Source organism: Ranitomeya variabilis, chromosome 3 (genome assembly GCF_051348905.1).
Source record: "Ranitomeya variabilis isolate aRanVar5 chromosome 3, aRanVar5.hap1, whole genome shotgun sequence".
Taxonomy (NCBI): domain Eukaryota; kingdom Metazoa; phylum Chordata; class Amphibia; order Anura; family Dendrobatidae; genus Ranitomeya; species Ranitomeya variabilis.
Genome location: NC_135234.1, coordinates 211,782,333 through 211,802,857, shown reverse-complemented (window position 1 = coordinate 211,802,857; position 20,525 = coordinate 211,782,333). Strand labels below are relative to the sequence as shown.

At 43.5% G+C, this 20,525-nt stretch overlaps 1 protein-coding gene across 3 annotated transcripts in view; it reads right to left on the bottom strand.

Moving 5' to 3' along the window:
* CDK18 (cyclin dependent kinase 18) overlaps positions 1 to 19,516 on the bottom strand; it is a 223,748-nt gene extending 204,232 nt beyond the window's left edge. The window contains exon 1 of one of the 3 annotated variants that reach the window (XM_077295121.1): positions 19,307 to 19,516. The gene's annotated coding sequence lies outside the window, so the exon portion shown is untranslated. The remainder of the gene's footprint in view (positions 1 to 19,306) is intronic. The other 2 variants (XM_077295118.1, XM_077295119.1) reach the window with 2 other exon arrangements.
* Between the last annotated feature and the right edge of the window lie 1,009 nt (positions 19,517 to 20,525).

Genomic DNA, 20,525 nt, shown 5'->3' with positions numbered 1-20,525 from the left:
TTATATATTCCCGCATAGCAGCATGTTCCGGCACGGACAGATTAAACAAACGACCCTTTGGATATTTGCAACCCGGTATCAAATCTATGGCACAATCGCACTCACGGTGCGGAGGTAACGACCCAAGCTTGGGTTCGTCAAAGACGTCTTGATAATCTGAGAGGAACTCAGGGACTTCAGAGGGAATGGACGACGAAATAGAAACCAAAGGTAAGTCCCCATGAATACCCTTACATCCCCAGCTCAACACAGACATTGCTCTCCAGTCCAAGACTGGATTGTGAGACTGCAACCATGGCAATCCCAGTACCAAATCGTCATGTAAATTATACAGCACCAGGAAACGAATAATCTCCTGGTGATCCGGATTGATACGCATGGTTACTTGTGTCCAGTATTGTGGTTTATTATTAGCCAATGGGGTGGAGTCAATCCCCTTCAGAGGAATAAGAGTCTCCAAAGGCTCTAAATCAAAACCACAACGATTGGCAAAGGACCAATCCATAAGACTCAGAGCGGCGCCAGAGTCAACATAGGCGTCCGTGGCAATGGATGACAAAGAGCAAATCAGGGTTACAGACAAAATAAACTTAGACTGAATGGTGCCAATGGAAACAGACTTATCAAGCTTCTTTGTACGCCTAGAGCATGCTGATATAACATGAGTAGAATCCCCACAATAGAAGCACAATCCATTCTTCCGTCTAAAATTCTGTCGCTCGCTCCTGGACAGAATTCTATCACACTGCATACTTTCTGGCGTCTTTTCCATAGACACCGCCAGATGGTGCACCGGTTTGCGCTCCCGCACACGCCTATCAATCTGAATAGCCATTGTCATGGACTCATTCAGACCTGCAGGCACAGGGAACCCCACCATAACATCCTTAACGGCATCAGAGAGACCTTCTCTGAAAGTTGCCGCCAAGGCGCACTCATTCCACTGAGTAAGCACAGACCATTTACGGAATTTTTGGCAGTAAACCTCAGCTTCGTCTTGCCCCTGAGATAGTGCCATCAAAGTTTTTTCTGCCTGAAGTTCCAAATGAGGTTCCTCATAAAGCAAGCCCAAGGCCAGAAAAAACGCATCCACATCGCGCAACGCAGGATCCCCTGCTGGCAATGAGAAGGCCCAATCTTGAGGGTCACCCCTGAGCAAGGAAATCAACATCCTAACCTGCTGAGCAGGGTCTCCAGCTGAACGAGACTTCAGGGACAAATAAAGCTTACAATTATTTCGGAAATTCTGGAAGCTAGCTCTATTCCCTGTGAAGAACTCCGGCAAAGGAATTCTCGGCTCAGATACTGGAGCATGTACCACAAAATCTTGTAAATTTTGTACTTTCGTGATGAGATTATTCAAACCCGCAGTTACACTCTGAAGATCCATTATTGTCAGGTGCACACAGAGCCATACAGAGATGAGGAGGAGAGAGAGAAAAAAGACTGCAGCAAGGCAAACTGGAGGGAAAAAAAAAAAAAAAAAAATTCCAGCAGACTTCTTATAACTCTCCTTTCTCAACCTGGGTCTTTAACACTTTATTGGCCGGTCAAACTGTCATGATCTCTGCAAGCAGAGATCATAGCAAGCCTATAGAGGGACAAGCTCTCGGAAGATGGAACTATACTGACCATGAACTAAGCCTGCCGCGCAACTAGAAATAGCCAGGTAGCATTTCCTATTTATTGCTAGATGCCCAGCTCTGGCCTAAGACCTAAATAGCTAGCAGAGGGAAATATAAGACCTGGCTCACCTCTAGAGAAATATTCCAAAGAAGACAGTAGCCCCCCACATATAATGACGGTGAGTTCAGATGAAACAACAAACGCAGCAGGAAAATAGTCTTAGCAAATTTGAGGTCCGCTTACTAGATAGCAGAAGACAGATAGTATACTTTCATGGTCAGCAGAAAAACACTAACAAAACACCATCCAGAGATTACCTTAAACTCTGGCATTAACTCATAACACCAGAGTAGCAATCCCTGATCAACGAGAGCTTTCCAGACACAGTAACAAAACTTCAGCTGTGAACTGGAACAAATAGGCAAACGAAACATGGACAAAAGTCCAACTTATCTAGTAGTTGTCAGAAGCAGGAACAAGCACTGAGAGGCATCAGATAACATTGTTGACCGGCAAGAAACCACCAGAGAAATGAGCTTAAATAGCGACACCCACTACTGATGGAACCAGGTGAAACAGGAAAGAGGATGACAAGTCCAATTCCACAAGCGGCCACCGGGGGAGCCCAGAATCCAAATTCACAACAGTAGGCGTTCATGTTTTCCCTTCTAAGATGCTGTCAGTCATAAGAAGGCAGTGTCATAAAGGAATAAAAAGCAAATGCCCACAGAGAAGGTCAAAACAGGAATTTTTGGCATGATCTGGTGGAACCTGATGTATTTTGCCTGATCAAGCTGAGATCTCCTCACTTCTCCTTCTTCCTGTTATTACAGGACCACCAAGGGAGGAAAGCAGCAGAGTGGTTGCTCCGAGCAATGAAGATTATCATGGTGCAGCATCTTTCACATAGAACGCTCTTGACCTACTCGAGGTATCAGGGAATAAGGAGATTGATGGTATGCCCTGATACCCGTCGTAGCTCCAGAGTGTTGTATGTGACAAACGCTGCAATCCTGCAATGGTCTTCTCTGCTCCTGAGCTCCTACCCTGCAGCTCTCCTCTCCCAGTAAGTGACAGGAGTCAGGCGTTTTCAGCAGGGATAGGTGAGACACATCAAGTGTGAGGGAGGTGGAGCCGCATATTCATCACTGTAATGAGCGGCACCACGTGACCGCTCACACAGGACAAGCTGCCGGCGCTGAGAGGAAGCATTGCGGGAGCTGGGTGAGTATTTTGATGCAAGCGTGCGGGCGCACAGGGGTGGGAGGCGGGAGGTGACCACGAACTTTATTTTAAACACACAAAAAAAAACCTTGATTTTTCATTCCTTCTCTCCAGCGAACGCTGCTGGGGAGAAGGAATGAATGCCGGCTTCAGCACCACACGCAGGGGGGACAGCGCTTACTGTAGCGCTGTTTCTCCTGCGGCAGTACGTGCACACGGAGGAGAGTGCACACTGTTCTCCATGTGCACATGTGCGGGACGCTTTGCGAAAAATCACTGACATTTACAGAGACACATTGATTTTAATGTGTCTACGTGTGTCAGTGTCTCCGGTACGTGAGGAAACTGTCACCACACGTACCGGAGCCACTGACGTGTGAAACAGGCCTTAAGTTGACATGGGCCAGTAGAGAACTGGAGTGGCGCTGGAAAATACTAACACCTATACTCAATGCCGAATGCGTTCCAGCGGTGCCTGCTCTGTTTGAAATCTCAGCGGTGACCTGTCATTCAAAGACCAGAGCCAGGTGGAGGTATCGGGTAATCACAGACAGGGAGGAGAAGACCAGAGCAGAGGTGATCTCATCAAGGTCGCCGCAGGTTACTGAGGCTGCATTTGCAGCCGGGCCCCTGAAATGCAGCAACCTCAGCACCGTGAGAAAAAGTCTCACAGTGCAGAGGGGAGTTCACCACAGTTTAAATTTGCAGCAGTGAAATTCTCCCGGTGAACTGCGGTGAAGTCACCTCTGCACCGTGAGACTTTCTCTTACTGTGCTACCGATGATCTCACCAGAGGGAGATCACCGCAGTTCATTGGCCCAACTGGGAACGAAGCCTCAGTGACCTGCGGTAACCTCATCACCGCTGCTCACTGATCATTGGTCATAATACCAAGATAGGATTTAGAAGGCCATGCATACCAGGATAGGGATGAGGGAGCCATGCACACCAGGATGGGGCTATGCATACCAGGATAGGAATGAGGGGGTCATGCATACCAAGACAGGGATGGGGGCTATGCATACCAGGATAGGAATGAGGGAGCCATGCATACCAGGATAGGGATGGGGGGCTATGCATACCAGGATAGGGATGGGGGGCTATGCATACCAGGATAGGAATGAGGGAGCCATGCATACCAGGATAGGGATGAGGGGGCCATGCATACCAGGACAGTAGGGATTGGGGCCATGCATACCAGGATAAGGTCTAGGGATTGGGGCCATGCAGAAGGTTATGCATACCAGGATAGGGATAAAAGGGCCATGCATACTAGGATAGGGATGAGGGGGCCATGCAGATCAGGATAGGGATGAGGGGACCATGTATACCAGTATAAGGATGATTGGGACATGTATACCAAGATAGGAATAAGGGGTCATGCATACCAGGATAGGCATGAGGGGGCCATATATAGGATAGGGGACATTAGTATTAAATTGACCACATTTTTTGCTTCAATTTTGTTTTTCTAATTTCCTCCTAAAAACCTAGGTGCGTTGTATGGTCTGATGTGTTTAATAGTTCGAAAAATATGGTAACTATAGGATTAATAATGGATATATGTCTTATAGATGCATCTCAATTACTTACCCATGGGCTTAATATCACTGGACAATACAAAGGTGACACCAACCCCACAAATATTAGCCCACTTGCCACCGCTACAGGGCAACTGGGAAGAGCCGGGCAAAGCGCACATCAAATAGATGCGCCTTTTCTTGGCGGCTGCGGGCTACTATTTTTAGGCTTCGGGTGACCAATATCCATGGCCCCTTACCAGCCTGAGAATACCAGCCCTAAGCTGTCGCTTTAGCAAGGTTGGTTGTCAAAAATGGGGGGTCCCATGCTGTTTGTTTTTAATTATTTATTTAAATAATTAAAAAAACAGTGTGGTAACCCCTCTATTCTTGATAACCAGCCGTGCTGAAGCTGACAGCTAAGGGCTGCAGCCCCCAGCTGTGAGTTTTGGCTGAATGGTTATCAAAAATACAGGGGAATCCACCCCTTTTTTTTATTATTATTATTATTTATTTACAGCGCAGGCAGGTGCAGGCTGATGAATATTCCCATCAGCTGCTCCTGCTCTCACTGCTATTAGTGGCAGCAGGCATAGGCTGATGGGAGCAGTAGTCCCATCAACCGACAGTAGTGACCGATTGGTAAACTTTATACCTCCTATCCCAGCTGCGGGCTCACATACACTGTCATTTAACAGCGTCGGAATCACGGCTGTATGACTGACAGTAATGATTTCACCGCTGATCAAAAGAGGTGTTTGCTGCGCTGTTATGCACATGGCTCTTTGGTTGTCAATTTCTATTGTATGGCTTCATTTAAGTTGTTTGGGGTTTTTTGCACATGAGAAAAACAAATCGTTATGCATTAGTGTGCTGGATCTAATTTTCATCCATTTTTTATCCATTCATCCATTACTACCATCAGTGTGGTAACAGTATTTCTTATATGCAAAAAAAAAACTTTTCCAAGCATCTATTTCCCCCTAAACCATACAAAGCAGACAGTACTCAGATGACACATTATTGGTGCTATTTTATTTTTCAACAGACCCTTTTTTTTGACAGATCCACCAATCAGATCAAAAATGGATATGTCTCTGGTTTTTATTTACTTTTTCTGCGGACATGGTGCATTTTATCACTATGCCCATTATAACAGATGTCATCAACTGTAATGTATTTTGGAGTAAAAAGTTTTTCAAGGAACCAAAAAAAAAACTTTTGAAAACTGGATTATTAAATGTTTTCCTACTTTACTTTTTAGCAAGGTAAAACATATGCAGATATTTGACCATTCATTGCATCATTATATTTTGGCAGGCATTAGTTTCAAACGTTTCGGTGCACGATCCCGTATGCTGTGGGTTACACCACCTCTGGGTGCACAGGATACGGAACACATGATGGATCCCTGTGATGATCACAGTGATGGAGGCAGCTGCTTTGATTCCCACTTAGTTATACAGCTGCTCCTGTTAATTAGTAATGAAGCAGATGGAAGACAGAGGTAGAAAAAAACAGATAGACAAGGTTACAGGAGGTTTTCGATTCAAATAAAGGGTTAAAGGAAAGTACCTGCAAAACTAAGTGCCTTATCTTCATTGATTATTTTACCATTTCTCTGCAGGAAACTAACACTCAGGTCATTAAAGCCTGTGACAAAAGTAGAGAAAAGTCCTGGATCTTTTTAGCCCCCTATATATATGATAACGATGTCACACTGGATGCTATCTTGATTGTGTTGTTGACGCATACACTCGCTGTCATTCTCTCAATGAAATACTATTTTTATATCCTCTGTATGTGGCTTGTTGCATCCCCTAAAGGTTATTTCTGTCACTATGCATCCGCTTTCTTCTACTTTTTTGCACATTTAGCTCGCAGGATGGGAAACGGTTTTAAAGACCCAAAACTGTTGCTAAAAATATATTTCCTCCAGCTGATGAAGAGTTAATTCAGCAGTGAAGGGGTTGCACTGACAGCAAGTTATGGCCCAGCACAGACCGCACAGCAGGGAAGGGGAGAAAGAGAAGAGATAGATTCTATACGGATTTTTCTGCAGCATGTGCACAGCGTTTTAGCATTTCCCATTCATTAAAGGGAACCTGTCACCCCGTTTTTTCAGTATGAGATAAAAATACCATTAAATAGGGCCTGAGCTGTGCTGGACAATAGTGTATTTTGTGTACCCTGATTCCCCACCTATGCTGCCGAAATACCTTACCAAAGTCGCCGTTTTCCCCTGTCAATCAAGGTGGTCTGGTCAAATGGGCATGGTGAAATCGCTTCTTCTCCCCCAGATCTTGCTTATGTTTCCTTTGGTGGCGTAGTGGTTTGCGCATGCCCAACAGGGGAATGCACTGCGCAGCTGTAGAAAAAGAGTGCGATCTGCGCTATTCTCCGCTTTTTCGCTGGCGGCGGCCATATTCCTGAGGCCGCACGTGCGCAGATGGAGCGCTCTGCTGCCCGGGGCTTCAGGAAAATGTCCGCCACGATCCCCATCTGCGCACGCGCGGCATCCCGCGGCCATTTTCCTGAAGCCCCGCGGAAACGCATCAAAATCAGCAACGTGTGCACATACCCTTAATGAGCTGGATAATCATAATGGCAGGCCAGTTTTAGCACTTGGTGAACATGGTAAAAAAAATCCAAAAAAACATTGCGGAATTGCACTTTTTTTTTGCAATTTCACCGCACTTGGAATTTTTTTTCCAATTTTAGAGTACCCTATATGGTAAAACCAATGGTGTCGTTCAAAAGTACAACTCGTCCTGCAAAAAAACATGCCCTCACATGGCCATACTGGCCGAAAAATAAAAAAAGTTATGGTTCTGGGAAGAAGGGGAGCGAAAAACTGAAACCCAAAAACAAAAAGGAGCAAGGTCTTGAAGGGGTTAAAGGCCCAATTAAATTTTGAATGTAATCATTGCAATGGATATGTTAAAGATAGCATACTGCCTATCTGTTTTTTTAAATGCACCTATTGAATTCAACAGCTGAGTAATCGTGGCAAAAATAGAAGAGACTGGTGAATGCATTTTTTTTTACACATACAGTTAAAATTCTTGTCTGAATGTAGCCTTTATCAGAGGAATCTCATAATTAGCTATTTTTGCATGCGATTTTCTATAATAGGCCACATACTCAGTTTTCTTTATGTAACAAAAATCATTGCAATTTATTTATTGTAATTGTAACCATTAGCATTTGTGTTTTCAATTAACCCCTTAGTGACGGAGCCAAATTTTTGAAATCTGACCAGTGTCACTTTATGTGATAATAACTCTGGAACGCTTCAATAAAACCCAGTGATTTTGAGATTATTTTTTCGTGACTCATGATACTTTATGATAATGGCAAATTTAGGTCAATATGTTTTGTGTTTATTTATTAAAAAAATATCTGAAATTTGAGAAAAATGTTAAAAAATTTTAAATTTTCAAACTTTGAATGATTATCCCTTTAGTTCAGATAGTTAGTCATACCACAGCAAAATATTAATAAATAACATTTCCCACATGCCTGCTTTACATCAGCATAATTTGTAAAATGTTATTTTTTGTTTGCATTTTAGGAGGTTTAAAAATGTAGCAGTAATTCTTCATTTTTTTCAAGGAAATTTACAAAATTTATTTTTTTAGGGACCTATCCATGTTTGAAGTGACTTTAGGGGTCCTATATATTGGGAACCCCCCAAAAGTCATAGCATTTTTAAAACGGCACCCCCTGACATATTGAAAACTGCAGTCAGGTAGCTTATTAACCCTTCAGGTGATTTTCAGGAATTAATGGAAAGTGGCATGACAGAAATGAAAATGTGTATTCTTACCACATAAATGTCGCTAACTTCTGAACAGGTTACAACAGCCATCAGACTCTGAGGCCGCTATTTGGTCATAAATTGCCATGGCAAACATCAGGACCACACAATCATGATATGATCTGAGGGCCCCAATTGGGAAAAAGAGGAAGCCCCCACACTCTGTTAACCATTTATATGATGTAGTCATTATTGACAGCAGCATCTAAGGGGTTAAGCAGATATGGACGGTGCAAACACTGATCGTGGCTGATACAGCAAGTTGTCAGCTATAGTGTACAGCCGACAGCTGCTGGATTGTCACCTGTATGGGGAGGCTATTCTCTTATATCTCAGGTCAGTTAAAAGATGTATTGGCGGTCATTAAGGGGTTAAAAACGATAAAATATGAACAAAAAAAAACATTATTGGTTGGTATCTTTTCACTAAATCACAGCATCCCTTACAAACACCTGGTGTAAATAAGACTTCTCAGCAGCCGCTTTGTGTTTAAAGGGAACCTGTTACCTTAGATGAGCTAAGCCCACCGGCATCAGGGGCTTATCTACAGCATTCTGTAATGCTGTAGGTAAGCCCCCGATGTATCCTGAAAGATGAGAAAAAGAGGTTAGATTATACTCACCCAGGGGCGCTCCGGTTCTGGTCCGATGGTTGTCGCGGTCCGGGGTCTCCCATCTACTTACGATGACGTCCTCTTCTTGTCTTCAAGCTGCGGCTGCGGCTCCGGCGTACTTTGTCTGCCCTGTTGACAAAGTACGCCGGAGTCGGAGAGGCGCTGGACCGGACCGCGGCACCCATCGGACCAGAACTGGACCGGGACCACCCCTGGGTGAGTATAATCTAACCTCTTTTTCTCCTCTTTCAGGATACATCGGGGGCTTATCTACAGCATTAAAGAATGCTGCAGATAAGCCCCTGATGCCGGTGGGCTTAGCTCACCTTTGATTTTGGAAGTGACAGGTTCCCTTTAACACCTACAGCTCCAAAATTTTACACAAACACACTACTAACATTATTAGTGAGGGACAAATAAAAAAACTAACGGATATGTAATGGTTTACTGTATGTAAACCATGTTTCATATCCTGTTGGGTTCTGTAATGATTTTACAGATGCCGACAATTGAATTATCGGCTATTCTGCTATCTAGCTCTGTATGAAATATAAAGATATATATACAGTATATATATATATATATATATATATATATATATATATATATATATGTCAGTGAGACACATATATATACAGTTAAGTCCATATATATTTGGACAGAGACAACATTTTTATAATTTTGGTTATAGACATTACCACAATGAATTTTAAACAAAACAATTCAGATGCAGTTGAAGTTCAGACTTTCAGCTTTCATTTGAGGGTATCTACATTAAAATTGGATGAAGGGATTAGGAGTTTCAGCTCCTTAACATGTGCCACCCTGTTTTAAAGGGACCAAAAGTAATTGGACAATTGACTCCTAGGCTATTTCATGGACAGGTGTGGACATTCCCTTCGTTATGTCATTTTCAATTAAGCAGATAAAAGGCCTGGAGTTGATTTGAGGTGTGGTGCTTGCATTTGGAAGGTTTTGCTGTGAAGTAAACATGCGGTCAAAGGAGCTCTCCATGCAGGTGAAACAAGCCATCCTTAAGCTGCGAAAACAGAAAAAACCCATCTGAGAAATTGCTACAATATTAGCAGTGGCAAAATCTACAGTTTGGTACATCCTGAGAAAGAAAGAAAGCACTGGTGATCTCATCAATGCAAAAAGACCTGGGCGCCCACGGAAGACAACAGTGGTGGATGATCGCAGAATAATCTCCACGGTGAAGAGAAACCCCTTCACAACAGCCAACCAAGTGAACAACACTCTCCAGGAGGTAGGCGTATCAATATCCAAATCTACCATAAAGAGAAGACTGCATGAAAGTAAATACAGAGGGTTCACTGCACGGTGCAAGCCACTCATAAGCATCAAGAATAAAAAGGCTAGACTGGACTTTGCTAAAAAACATCTAAAAATGCCAGCACAGTTCGGGAAGAACATTCTTTGGACAGATGAAACCAAGATCAACCTCTACCAGAATGATGGAAAGAGAAAAGTATGGCGAAGGCTTGGTACAGCTCATGATCCAAAGCATACCACATCATCTGTAAAACACGGTGGAGGCAGTGTGATGGCTTGGGCATGCATGGCTGCCAGTGGCACTGGGTCACTAGTGTTTATTGATGATGTGACATAGGACAGAAGCAGCCGAATGAATTCTGAGGTATTCAGAGACATACTGTGTGCTCAGATCCAGCCAAATGCAGCCAAACTGATTGGTCGTCGTTTCATACTACAGATGGACAATGACCCAAAACATAAAGCCAAAGCAACCCAGGAGTTTATTAAAGCAAAGAAGTGGAATATTCTTGAATGGCCAAGTCAGTCACCTGATCTCAACCCAATTGAGCATGCATTTCACTTGTTAAAGACTAAACTTCAGACAGTAAGGCCCACAAACAAACAGCAACTGAAAACCACCGCAGTGAAGGCCTGGCAGAGCATCAAAAAGGAGGAAACACAGCGTCTGGTGATGTCCATGAGTTCAAGACTTCAGGCAGTCAACCAAGTACTAAAACTGAACATTTTATTTAAACGTATTGAATCTGTCCAATTACTTTTGGTCCCTTTAAAAACAGGGTGGCACATGTTAAGGAGCTGTAACTCCAAAACCCTTCATCCAATTTTAATGTGGATACCCTCAGATGAAAGCTGAAAGTCTGAACTTCAACTGCATCTGAATTGTTTTATTTAAAATTCATTGTGGTAATGTCTATAACCAAAATTAGAAAAATGTTGTCTCTGTCCAAATATATATGGACTTAACTGTATATATATGTGTCTCACTGACATATATATATATATATATATATATATATATATATATATGTTTTCACGAATATTTGAGGCCATGGATCAATTATATGTCCATTTTGCAAGCCGGCAAGAGAAAATCTCCTCATACGGATGCCATACGGATGCTTACATGTGAATAACTCGCATCCTCGCATTGCACACGGATGACACACGGATCATTGTTCAGGGAACATTTCTGCAATTCTCGTCCGTGTAAAACGGACCGATTTTTCGTACATTGTGTGACTCCAGCCTTAAAAGAAAGTACAAGAGCTTGTTTTCCATCTATGTCTTCCCCTGAAGCCGGAACTGTCCAAGAAAGGGGGTAGGGGTGTTGAAAAACATCTAAGTGAACTTTCCAAACTTCTTGTATTCCCCCCCCCCCCCCCTGGAAGTATGCAAATTGCATACTTGGTGAAACTTGACCACCCACTTCCGTTGCTGGAGAATCCTAACAGTGCGCACTGTGAGGATTCACAAGTCTGCCGTCACAATCAGTGAATACAGACTTGATCCCAAGCCTAAACAACTACTTTAGGTGCACCTTCTCACATACTTATTTTCCATCTTTTGCCACCTTTCCCTGGCTCTATAAAGCTAGAGCTGTCAATCAATGGGGGTGGGCAGTGGAGATAGGGGGCAAATAGTAGGTTCGAAGGTTCACTTAATTGTTCGGACACATCAAGGGTGCACCAAGCATCTGTATTTAATTTAAACAGCCATCTTGTGCTGACAGATTCCCTTTAATAAATGAATACTTTTCACAAAAATATTTAGAATTGAGAGTCCTCAGTGGTTGATACCTTTTAATGGCTAACTGAAAAGATGGTAACAAATTGCAAGCTTTCGAGACTACACAGGTCTCTTCATCAGGCAAAGACTAAAAGAAATTCTGAAGAATCACATATTTATGCACAACATAGCACAGAAAAAAAAAAAAAAAAAAAAACCATCTTTTCAGTTAGCCCTTAAAAGGTATCAATCACTGAGGACTCACAATTCTAAATATTTTTCCATCTACTGGTTAACACGGTACCAAGATATATATCTTTCCTGTACTTTTCACAATACTTTTTTTTGTACTGTTATTGATCTGGTATCTGTTTAAATCAGTTCATTTAAACACCCCCCCCCCCCAAAAAAAAAAAAAAAAATAGATTGCAAAAGCCTTAATCTCGGGCGCATCTGAGATTCCACTCTATGTGACAGGTTTGGCATTAGAGAAGACCTCACAGAAAGGAATGCAATCAGACACTGAAATTGTTTCCGTTTGCTATTTCTTGTAATTTCAGGTTTTACAAAGTGCAGTGTTATCGCAGAAATGAGTAATTATAATATTGTAGCAGTAAGATGTATTACCTCAGACTGTGGAAGAGTAATTATACAGAACACGAATATGCTCAAGAAAGTCATTTTGGAATTTTAATGGATGGAAAATCCAGCCAAATTATTACGCAATCCTTATTCTGCTGGATCTGATATTCTACGAAACATTATAAAAATCGTCCTGTTGATCTGATAGTGGTGGACTATCCTCAGGATAAAATATCTTTAAAGACTATTCCTGGAAACAATTACCATACAGATTAAACATCTACTACAATGGTTGATATCCAAGGTTAGAAGCCAGCTGTCACGGGTGTTTCAGATGCAACAGACTGTCACTCTGCATCTGGCTGCAGAAAGTCTCTACGTTTGGCATTACAAACGACTCCTTAATCCTTCTGACTCTTGGACCCAGCGGCAACCTCACTCCGGCTCTAGTTGACACACCTGGACCTGAGTGTTTATAAATCCCCAGTCTGCTGCAAAGAGTCACCGGTGATATTCACATTTTTCCCTTGTGAAGTCTTTGAGCTACAGCAGTCGGCTAACTTTCTCTCTGGAGCAGTTTGAGGACGTTTTGTGTTACCTCTCTGATTCTGCTCAAGCTAAGTTCATTTCCCTTGTCTGTCTACCTTTTTGTCTTTAGTTTATATTGGGGACTGACCAGTTCTCATCGCCTCCCTATCCAGGGCCTAGCTCTAGGGAGATACAGGGCATAGGTTTCCTTCACTGCGATTGGTGAGGAACCTATTTAGGGATATGTGGGGTGTTATCAGGTCTGCCAAGGGGTCTCCACTCCCCCATTCACACTGTGCGTGAAACCAGCCCCTGAAAGTTAGAAGCCAACAAGGATGATCTCAAAAGACACTTTAAGTTTTATTCAAATAAGAGAAACATTTTCATAAAAGCAAAACTTATATCCAATATCATGTTGAATTAAATCGGAAACTGTAACAAGAAAAAATTATTACCTAATTAATGAATTAAAACTGCACTTAGGATTTGTGAACTTGGTGCTAGGGTATGTTCACAAGTGGCTTTTTGCAGGGTATTTTATGCAGCACATTTGATGTATAAAATACAAAGCGTTTTATAGTACCAGCATAATCAATGAGATTTCACAAAACTGCGCACAATGTTTTTTTTCCTACTGTATTTCGAACCCTGCTGCATTTTTTCAAAGGCGCAGCATGTCAATTCTTTCTTTGTTTTTGCAGCGTCTTTAACCCATTAAAATAGATGGTGTTTTAGTTCAGAAAAAAACACAGTAAAAACGCAAAGTGTGAATTTATCCTTACGTAAGATTTTAAGCTATGTTCCCACGATGAGTATTCGTGAATTTTTTATGTTGCATATTTTCTGCACCTACTAAGTTACTTGCTTTTTTCCATTGCAGTTTTCTTTACATGCTTTTTTATAGCATTTTTGATTTGTTTAGTTTTTTGTCTCCTTTTTGGTGTGTCATGTACCTAAAGCTACTTAGTGTTTGATACTCCCTGGTACTTGGCTTTGACAAGCCGTTATTGATGTATTTATGTGCGGATTACTTTAGTTTTTAGTGCATTTCTGCAGTGGATTTTATGCATCTAATGCAATTCTATGGGGAACATCTACAAAACTCAGCCTACTTGCAAGAGATATTGACATGTCCATTTGAAAAACGCACCGCAGGTCAGTTTGCGCAGATTGAAAAAAAAAAAAAAAAAAAGCACAGTGGGCATGAGATTTCTATCAACCTCATCCACTTTGCTAGAACTGTAAGACGCTCCGATTTCTTTGCTCAAAGAAAACACGCAATGTCAAAAATGGCACAAAAACTCATGGTGAGAACTTTACTTCACCCTCTCAGAAAACAGGACCAGTCTGTGATCAACATAGTATTAAAGCACAAAGTCCACATCAAAACGCGTGTACAAGAACCTTGGTAGGCTATGGGCAGTGCCGCCACACTTCTCTCGCACTAGTTTAGATTATTCTCTAATATGTTCCCCTATCTCTTTTCCAGACAAGCTTCCCAATATTAAAATCTTTGTTGGATCAAGGGAAAGCCTAACTTATCTGTAATTCTTCTATATAATGTTTACTGACCTACAGAATGGAAGGGCCTGATATTTATTAGAAATGTTCGGAGCATATCCAGAAGTCATTTTATATTGTCAGACTCTACAGACACCTGTAAAAATAACATCTGAGATTACCAACGGCTTCCTTAAATGATATTAAAGGTACAAACTAGAGCAGAGGTGTCAAGGCCTATGGGCCAAATCCAGCCCGCCACCTCATTATATGTGGCCCGTGAAGTCAGGACATGGAAGGATTGGCTCTCCACTTTCCCAGTACGAGGAGCCGATGCACGCAATTTGGAGGTGTGCACAGCAGCTTAAAATCTAAGATGGCTCCCTGTGCTGGCGCCATCCCCTCTACTAAGTGATGGCTGCATTCTAGATTGACACAGCTAGCGCTTGGCACAGGGTGCGGAGCCAGCACTGGGAGCTGACGCCATCATGGAATCTGAGCAAATGAGGCCAGTGCTTAGGAGTGGGGGTAGTGCCAGCACAAGGGGCGGGTGCCATCTTTGAAACTAAGTGAACGCAGTCAACCAGCATAAAAAGCGAACACAGTCAGATACTTTTTTGTGGCTCCAGTTTTGAATCAAAGCAGTCACAGCCAGTACTTAGCTTAGAGAACAATACACCTTGGACTCAGAGGTCCGGCACCGCTCTCTTCTAGCCTTACTACCCAGGGACATGTCACTAATAGCTCTACTACCCAGGGACAGCTCTCTAATAGCCCTACTACCTAGGGTCACCTCTCTTATAGCCCTAGTTCCCAGAGGCAGCGCTCTTATAGCCCTACTACACACGGACAGCGTGTATAGGCCTACTACCCAGGGACAGCACACTTATAGGCCTACTACCCGGGGACAGCTCTCTTATATCTCTACAGCCCAGGGACAGCGCTCTTATAGCCCTACTAACCAGGGACAGCTCACTAATAGCTCTACTACAAAGGGACAGCTCTCTTATAGTCCTACTACCCAGGGCCAGAGCGCTTATAGGCATACTATTCAGGGGCAGCGCTCTTATAGTCCTACTACCCAGGGACAGCTCTCTTATAGCCCTTCTACCCACTGACAGCTCTCTTATAGCCCTACTACCCGGGAACAGCACTCTTATAGGCCTACTATCCAGAGGCAGCGCTCTGATAGGCCTACTACCCAGGGGCAGCACTCTGATAGGCCTACTATCCAGGTACAGCTATCTTATAGCTCTACTATTCCGGGACAGCGCTCTTGTAGCCCTACTACCCGGTGACAGCGCTCTTATAGCCCAACTACTACCCAGGGGCAGATCTCGAATTTAGCGTTTTTTCGCTATAAAAACATGCATTCTGCAATTTTTGTACGCGGAAAAAAATGCGTTGCAGTAAAAAACACGGCATGTTCATTAATTTTGCGGGGGTTTTTGCGTTTTTCTCGCTATATATTGCATTGGGAAAGCTCCGGAAAAAAACACGAAAAAAAAACTAGGTAAAAACGCGAAAAAAACGCATGCGGATTTCTTGCAGAAAATGTCCAGTTTTCTTCAGGAATTTTCTGCAAGAAATTCTTATGTGTGCACATATCCTTAGGCCAGCGCTTAGGAGAGGGGGTAGTGCCAGCACAAGGAGCGGGTACCATCTTTGAACTGAGTGAGCACAGTCACGAGCATAAAAAGCAAACATAGTCAGCCACATTTGTGTGGCTCCAGTTTTCAATCAAAGCAGTCACAGCCAGTAGTTAGCTTAGAGAACAGTACACCTTGGATTCTGAGGTCTGGCACCGCTCTCTTCTAGCCCTACTATCCAAGGGCAGCTCTTTTATAGCCCAACTACCCAGGGACATGTAATTAATAGCTCTACTACCCAGGTACAGCTCTCTTATATCCCTAGTACCCAGGGGCAACGCTCTTATAGTCCTACTACCCAGGGACAGCTCTCTTATAGCCATTCTACCCAGAGACAGCTCTCTTATAGCCCTAGTACCCAGGGGCAACGCTCTTATAGTCCTACTACCCAGGGACAGCTCTCTTTTAGCCCTACTACCTAGAGACAGCACACTTATAGCCCATGGCCAGTCTATGCATTGTAGTCCATGCTCATATTGTGTTGCATGGACATCTTCATGGGCCATTACAATTACAAGAGGTCCTTTGTAGGCAACCATAATGCTGATATGGCCTTCGGTGAACTAGCTCTGAACTAGAGTGTTGCCTTAAACCCAAGCCCCACAAAAATTTGGACCCTAAACTGAATTGCTCAAGTTGAAGCTTGTGAGCCTCAATTACAAAATCTCCAACTGGGCCCCCAACTATCTCAGGTCATTAATAGTACTGATCTTCCTAAATGGGCCAAATCGCGCTTTTGAGCCCCATAGGCTCCAGGGTCTGCACCCACTATAGCTAACAGCACTCTTATAAATAACCATTAGGGACTTTTCTCTAGGAGCCATAATAAGTACTGTAGTTGTTCTGATGGACCCGACCTGTCCACACATTACAACAGGGGTGGGGAACATCAGGTTCATGGGTCGTTTACAGCCTGTGATTACCTTTTATCCACAATCCTTAATCAATCAATGCAGCTTCCTTCTCAATTAAAGACGATCATTAGGATTTAATAAAGGACATCAAATAAAACGAACAGCCCCATTGGTGGACCAGCAAATGCAGAAAATACGCAAAGAACAAGTTTCAGGCATGTAGAAAGCCATTGGCCATCAATACTGTAATCCTTGAAAGTGATTTTAAAGATAAGTAGAAAGGAACAGTGGTCACTGGGGCATTTACAGGGAACCTGTCATGCTCAAAACAATATCTAATCTGCAGGCAGGATCAGAGCAGGAGGAGCTGATCAGATTGATAGGTATTTTTTGTGGGAAAAGCTTCATTAAAACTTGCTTTTCATTAATTGAAATCCCTGGTGACTGTATACATAAGAGTCCAGTGGTCGGTCCTATTCAGTGACTGGCAATCTTCATTGTATGACTGCGCATGCAGAGATAGCGGTCAATCACGATCAGACTGCAGGTGAAATGTGACCGCTTCCCTTTAATATCTGCCGTCCTGTTTATCTAGAAGTGGTTTTAACCCTGATATGGAGAAATGTATTCAAATCCTTCCATCGTTATCAATTTACAGCTATGGATTGGGTAACACATCTATGGTAGAACACCTGCAGTTCTATATAGTCCTATATAACACACATACATATCAATATAGATAGGCATAGACATATATCTATTAAAAAATAAATAAACTGACCAGCACTGCCTGACAAAATTCATCAAATGTGCACAGGTGCAAGCTGCTGTGACTGCACTACATATGTACAAGTGCAGCAACATAAAAAAGTGCCTTAAAGGGAACCTGTCAGTAGGATTTCACACCCTAAACTATTTAGCTGCACATGTAGCTCTTTCAAAGACAAGTCCAGCAATACCTTTCCATGGCCAGACCGTTCCTCCATTACTGAGAAATCAGTGTTTGAATAGATATGCAAATGAGTCTGTAGATCTGAAGCCTCCGTCACTCCAGCTCCAAGAAGAACTGATTGCTTCTGTGTCTGCAACGTCTTGGAGTCTGGATCTCATATTGGAAGAATTTGTGCCAAAGGAAAATGTTTATAATTGCCAAACAAGGATTAAGGACATTTCATCTGTATATGGTAATATACAAAATATTGAAATTGTAGTAAAAGAAATTGAATAGAGTAAAGTTTTTTTTATAGCATTTTATCAATTTACTCCAGCTCTCTTCCCGGCCCCTCCTCCTCCTGCTTGACTGACAGCTCCATTGCCTGAAATCACACAGCATAGAGGCTGTCAGTCAATCAGGAGGAGATGGTGCTGGGCAGGGAATAGAGCTGGAGTGACAGAGGAGTCACATCAACAGCCTCATTTGCATATCAATTCAAATGCTAATTTTTCAATGATGAATGGACTGACCATACTAAGGTATTAAGGTATTCCATATAAATAGATTGGGGGTGAAATCCGGCTGACGGCATAGTTTAAAGTATATGTGTACACTGACTATATGAATTTTGGACAGCATGCCTGCTATGTAGACTGAACTCATAGAACCGAGGCACAAATAGGCCAATTTATGTGTGCCCACCTGCCATTTCAGGCACATCCCTTTATAGATGCGAATCTTACTTGGCCTAGGAGATGTTTGATAGTGTAGGTTCCCATCTACAATGGGGCATGCCTTGTTGTGGCAGATGGGCATAAACAAATTGGCCAATTTGTACACTTATAGCAGATACCTTGAATTTTGGAAAGGGGGCTCTACAGTCCCATCCTGTATTGAGAAGAGATGGTCATTCATTATCTATGGGACCATGAATGGAGTGAAGGCTGTGTGCACCTCCACGCAAGTCTCGTTCTCGGGGTCCCCAAGCTCCCATCTTCAGATTGCTGGGACCTCCAGTGAGTGATCCCCTACCCTATGGATAACTTGATTAACCCTATATATGGATATCCTGCTGTACAGGCTCTTCCCTATGTAAGGTCCACTGTTCCTGGTGGCGGTGGAGCGCTGCACAGGCTGTATACAGTACACCACATACAGCTGTTACCTTGTGCAGTACTATCACTAATATCCATTTCCTTATAGGGTCCAGTGCCATCTACCTGGCACCATCTACCTGGCAGGAGGAGTGTGCCCTTTACCCTGACAGGCAGGTGCCCCAACATGGCACAGCATTGTATCCCAGAGATGCCAGCAGCCAAACTTACTGACTAGAAGTCCTTGCAGTCACAGAGAGAAGCGGCTGCATGGCACAGACCTGACGCACATCATGAGAACACGCAGTGGGCAGCAGCTCGCCGGGCACATGCCCGCTTACCGTGAGCCTGGTGGCGGCTGTGCCTGACGGTCCGGGAATGCCCTCCCTGTCCACCTTTGCCCAGGACCAGACAGCAGGAGAGAGCAGCAGCTGCCTGTGAATGTGAGCCAGAAGCCCAGCCTCCTCCTGGCTCCCAGCTTACAAGCCCTTGATGTGTCACGTTGGCTCCTCCCCAGGAAAGGTCTCAGTGATGTGCCAGGCTGCTGCCTATCCTCGAGGGGAAGAGCTCCGGGCAGCATGGGGATGTGCCAGGGTCAGGGGGAGGAGGCAGATGCCATCTAGATGCAGTGCAGGGCAAGGTGGAGCAGGATGACTGCTGCCCACGGTCCTGGAGATGGCTGTGATAATGAATTCCCACTTCATGCTCCAGGATTGTCTCTAGTGGGGCAGAGCTGGTCACAGGAGAGCGAGTTCTCTGACCAAAACCGCCTGTGTGACTTGTCTGTGGTCACATGTGAGGCGCATTAAATTTATGGCGGCCAAGCTGCGTCCGACTAGTGACCCTCAACCAAAAATCAAACCAAAATAGTGGATTTTCCACTACATTCATGTCCTTAGTAGTTCCCCACAGGCTTTATATCATGTAACAAGTGTTGCCATGTAGCCCTCAGCGGTTCTTTCCAATTATCGCATAATGTCTTTGAGTCTCTTGGAATAAGGGGAAAGCGCCTGGACTTCTGAAAGAATTGGCATAGCTTCTGGGGGCCGCAGAAGCCTTCTGGGCAGACGCGCTCCATGAAAGTTTCATGTTCCTTGATGCACATTTAGGAAAGGGGAGTGTGGAAGGAGCTGCAAAAATGGGGTGTAGTTGTGAATAAAATATATTATTCTTGCATAACAGCTTCAAAAAGTTGACAGGTGTGCCCCCAACCCATTCACTATGTCTCAGCACCGTACGATTGGTTCCAAAACCAAATCAATGTAACGGTGACCTTGAGCTGTTAGTGTACCTGGAAGATGACTAGAGGGGTCCAGGTATGGTACATTATACCACCCCACCTCACACCATAATCCTGGGAGAAGCAAAGGTGTGATGTTCCCTTGTGAAGACCTCTTCATGGTCGCCTGTGTGGTCTCCAGGCTAATCTCTGGCTATCATTGCATCCAAGACAAAAGTGGGACTAAGTGGTGAAGAAGTAGACCTCCATTCCAGCCTGCTTTGCTGTTTTCCTTTGTGCCATGATAGCCTTTGAAACAGGTGGCTTTGAGGTCAATAGCA